The following is a 5,463-nucleotide window of genomic DNA, read 5'->3' on the forward strand; positions in this document are numbered from 1 at the left end:
ACCCTAACCCGATCCCAAACCCCAACCCTAACCCTAACCCCTAACCCTAACCCTAACCCTAACCCTAACCCAAACCGGGGGCCAGTGGGTACAGTTTAACCTAAAAAGCACACACATACTCACCTGACACATATATGCATTTATGTCAAATTATAGAGACCACCAAGGGTATTGTAACACTCACCCCTTAAGGGTTGTAGTCACTCACACAAGGGATTCAGGGAAGGATTAACTTAAATCAGAAAACTTGTCGTTAAAGTAACTAAACCCACAATTAAACCATTTGTCCAAACTCAATTCAATTTAATTATCCCATCCCTATCGGGATTATCCCATCTGTCATGTGACTGATCATTAACACAATAAAACAATTAATAACGCCCCAAATAATCACTTCAACAATACCACCAAACGAAAACCACATAAAGAAAACAAAAGTTCATATTTTACGGTCTCTTAGTCTCAGTTTATCCAAAATAAATCCTCCGTCGGTGCGGCCGTATGCGCATCCCAAACGTTTCATCATCAAAAATAAGCGACGTAATCCAAAAAAAATAATAATCCAAACAAGGTTATTCCCACAAAAAAGGGAAACAAAAAAAACGATCCTTGGAGAGCAAATGGCCCGTTCCCTGGCATCGCCAAACTTTTCCTCGTCAACGAGCCGCGTGTCCAGGAATGAATGAATGAAAGTTGAAATTCATTATTGTCTCGATTGTGGATTTGATCCTTTCATATTCCGCCGTTTATTTTTTCTAAACACTTTATATCCCAACAGCATATGAAATTTAAGTTGTCAGCTGCAGAAAAACTTTTTCCTGGCACTGAACTCTCTTTCCTTTTTTTTTTCACCTGTTCCCTCGTCCCTCTGGGCTCTCGTTCTTTTTCCCCCTCCCCTTATCACCTCCCTCCTCCCTTTTCCTACCGGTTAATTGATGCCCCTACCTTATTTCTTTCGCTACAATGGAATAATATTTATTTTGTATGTTTCAATTGTGGTTCCTTTCCTTCCTCATTTTGAAACGTTCATTCTTTTTGTGGCTCTGTCACAGTATGGCACATTCAAAATTCGTAGAAACAGGCCTGGGGCCCACACAGAATTCGCCACTTTCGTGACGTGTGCATGGAGCAGAAAGAAGCAGCCTGAATGCTGGGGGCTTTGATCTGGCTCCTCCCCACAGCTGCAGCAGACAGTATAAATTCTGCTTACACAAGCCAGTCTTCAGTCACTCTCAGCTCAAGCCAGGGACAACAATTTTCGCGGGGGTGGCACAAGAGGGCGCTGGCAGCCCTTTGAAAATGAAAGTGGGGGAGAACAATTCATTGAGTCTAGCCTGAAGAAGGTACAAAATTAGTACCGAAACGTTGCAATGGGACTCAATAAGAAGACTACAAGACCTCAAAATAGAGGCTTTTTCTACCCCACACAAGACCTCAAAATAGAGGCTTCTCCACCTTATACAAGACCTCAAAATAGAGGCTTTTTTACCTTACACAAGACCTCAAAATAGAGGCCTCGCCACCTCACGCGAAACTTCAGTCCAGGTCCAGACGAGGCCTTGGTGTGTGGTGGGGTGCGTGGCACCCCTCCTGGTCTTTCCTTTACCCCTAACCCTAACCCTTACTTAGAAACAGCAAAGGAAGCTGAAAAACAAATGCTCCAGGAGAAACACATTACCAAAAAACAATTCAATTATCTTAAGGGAAGCGCCACACCCAGATCCAGACATTTCTACCTGCTACCCAAAATACATAAAGAGCCACAAAAGTGGAGCAAACCCCACGAAATCCCTCCTGGCAGACCCATCGTATCCGACTGTGACAGTGAAACATACAATATCGCTCACTATCTGGAGCACTTCCTGAATCCCATCTCTACCAGACACCCCAGTTATCTGAAGGACACATATGATTTTCTAGCAAAAATAAGAGAAATCATGATCCCCAAGGACTCTATATTGTTCACAATCGATATAGACAGCCTATACTGTCATGGTTTGGTTTTGTTTCATTCTGTCCTTAGTGTACTTGTTTCCTCGTGTTGATTGTTTTTCCTTGGGTGCTTTAATGTTTCTTAGTCTTGTGGTTTACTTTAGTCCTTAGTGTGTTTCCCTGTGTCCTTGTGTTCTTCTATGTTGTCTGTAGGATTGTTTTCCTGTTACTTGTGTTTTCAGTTTCTTAGTTTGGTGTTTAATGTTTCCAAGTCTAGTCTTTAGTGTTTCCTGTTTTATTTTGTATATCTGGTTTAGGTTGTGGTGTCAGTGTCAGGTTGTACTTTGTACTTGTCCTCAGTGTTCTTTGTTCCTTGTGTTTCCCGCCTTAGTGATTACCCTGATGTTCCTCACCTGTCTCGTTAGTCTCACCTATGTCCAATTACCCCTGTCTATTTAGTCTCTGTGTTTTTCCTCAGTCTCTTGTCGGTTCATTGTTTTTGTCATGGTCTCTTGGTTTGTCGTGTTCTTGTAATGTTTTGCTTCTCCCTGCTCCCTGTCTTTTCTCCGTCGTGGTTTTTGGATTTTGGTTTTTCAAAGTAAGTTTTTGTTTGCCTTTTTGTTAATAAATTTTAGTTCTCTGCATTTGGGTCCTCCTCTCCTGTTTCCTACCCGGAATCGTGACACTATACACCAACATTGAAACAAAAGCGGGCCTGGCAGCTGTTCAAAAATACCTGACTAAACATCCCAACTCAAAAAGACCAGACAAATACATTCTGCAGCTGTTAGAAATGAGTCTGACTAAGAATGATTTTGTCTTCAATAAAGAATTCTACCTGCAGGTCAAAGGGACTGCGATGGGGAAAAAGTTTGCCCCCTCATATGCTAACATCTACATGGCCAATTGGGAAGAATCAGCTTTAGCCAGCGCCACGCTTAAACCTCTGTACTATTATCGATTTCTGGATGACATCTGGGGTGTCTGGACACACTCTAGGGACGACTTCTTGCTCTTTGCAGACCACCTCAACGGCCATCACTCCTCCATCAAAATCAAATACACATTAGATGAACAACAAGTGAACTTCTTGGACACAGTCACCTTTAAAGGACCCGACTTTGATGTGACAGGTAGACTGGACTTCAAGGTGTACTTTAAAGATACAGACACACACGCACTGCTGTTCAAAACTAGCTTCCACCCCAAGCACACATTCAGGGGGATTGTTAAATCACAATTATTACGATTCAAAAGGATTTGCACTCGCCAGGAGGATCTGCAAAGAGCAACAAAAACACTGTTCACGTCGTTAAGACAGAGAGGATACTCCAGGAGCTTTCTCAGGCACGCGCACAGAACGTTCACACAGGTAAAAGAAAAAAAGTATGAACCAGGAAAAATTATCCCCTTCATCTCCACCTATTCGTCAGCCAGTGTCAAATTAAACACCATGATTAAACAAAACTTTCACTCCTTTGTGGCAAACACACCCCACCTACAAAATTACTCCATTATTTCGGCCTACAGAAGGAACAATAATTTACTGGATTATCTCGTCTGCAGCACACTACCTAATTTGGAACCAACTAAACCCACCAAACTCTGCTTCAAATTACAAACAACCCCCTGGATAAAAAACACACACACCGGCCAAATTTTCAACATCAAACCAATTAGTGACCCCGACACACAAAACTGTGTCTATCTGATCAGGTGCAGGAAGTGTGACAAAAAATATGTGGGAGAAACAAAAAATTCAATTAGGACAAGACTCTACCAACACAGATATAACATAAAAAACAAAAAAGAAACAACCACCCACATTGTGGCACACTTCCTGCACCATGACCTTGAAGACCTGCAGGTCACAGGCCTGCAACATAATGCAGACTGGTCAACAACTGACCGTAAAAGAGCAGAGAGGGACTGGATCCTTAGGTTGGGCTGCAGGCACCCCCAGGGCCTCAATGACTGAGGGGGGCGCGGGGTCACCTGAGTGGGTCAATGGACCGTGCACATCAGAGGGGGGACCACTTCGTGGCCCCCCTTCTGTTTTCCATTTGCCCCTAACCCTAACCCTAACCCTAACCCTAACACTTCTAAATTATATAATTTATCTGTTAATTAATTTAAATTTATTTAGGTAGAACCTGCCTGGGGAGGGCGCGCCTTGAAACACTTTTAAGCAAATAACAAAATACCTTTTTTAGAGACACCTTGCCCTGTTTTATGACATTTTATTGGACCCCCAACCCCCCCTGTTTTATACTTGTTTACTTTATCCTTTTAAATTAAATTAACAAAGATCTTATTATTTTATGAACTGCATTAAGATGTTTTAACAAGTGTAAATAAAGATATGTGCTGTAAAAACATATTTTTGTACAATTTTACTAACCTATATGTTTTTTATGAGTGTGTTTAATTTATGTGAATTTAAGCACTTATTTTACATATGCACTTTTTACATTTATTAATTAACCTTTTATCATTTTTAGCACTTATTCTTTTATTTTGTGGGGACATTTATATGTCATTTACACCAGGCCTTTTCATTCAGTTCAGGGCACTTACAAAGAGGATCTTTATTTTATCTGTTTTTATTTTTTATTTTATCTATTTAGATTTTAATTTCCGCCCTTCTTAGTAGAATCATTAAGCTCTGAGATGTTTTTATCGGAGGCCCTGGGACATAATAGGTTTTAACCATCTTTATATGATAGATGATGATAGATGATAGATACTTTATTGATCCCGAGGGAAATTCAGGATCAGGATCTGTTCTCGAGGTCAGTGAGCTTGTGTTTCATGGTATTGTTGTTCTCCATCAGCTCCTCAAACTGCTTCTTGAGGACTGATATGCGGGACTCATTGTCAGTTGCAGTTTGGACTATGTGCAGTTTTGAGTCCAGGGCGTTGAATCTGGAATTAAGGTCTCCCAACCAACTTTACAATAGCTGCCAGGACATCAGACATTGTGGGCTGCGAGGCTGGCATGTCTGGAGCTAGCATTAAAATAGCTAGCTATGTCCGCCCTGCTGCGAGTATCGTGATCTTACCCGGTGACAAGAGCAGCTTTATCATCCTTTTTGGAGGCAGATTTTGGATTTAAGGGTTTTCCCTTGGTAACATTTCTTCTAGAGATGTTCATTTTTAAGAAATCTAAGTGAGAGATTTTTAGATAGTCTTAAAGGGTGTATTGTAAACACCTTGTGTGTTTTTTAGAGTAGGATTTTAATTATAAATCCTTTTAAGTATTTATTAAATGACAGTGACCCCAAAAGCCTATGCACCCCCCAAAGCGTCCCTCAGAGGACTAACCCTAACCCTAACCCTTTCAACTAACCTTACCCTACACATAAATACATAAAAAATGATTTAACAAAATAATCTTAGATTTCTTTTATTGAACAGATTTTTTTTCCTGACAAAATAAGACCTCAAAATAACCCTTAACAAAGACATTTCTCAGTTAGAATATATATAGTTTATTGTAATTGTTGTTTTGCTCATTCTGAATTACCTCTA

Source organism: Symphodus melops, assembly GCF_947650265.1.
Source record: "Symphodus melops genome assembly, contig: scaffold_86, whole genome shotgun sequence".
In the NCBI taxonomy this organism is placed as follows: domain Eukaryota; kingdom Metazoa; phylum Chordata; class Actinopteri; order Labriformes; family Labridae; genus Symphodus; species Symphodus melops.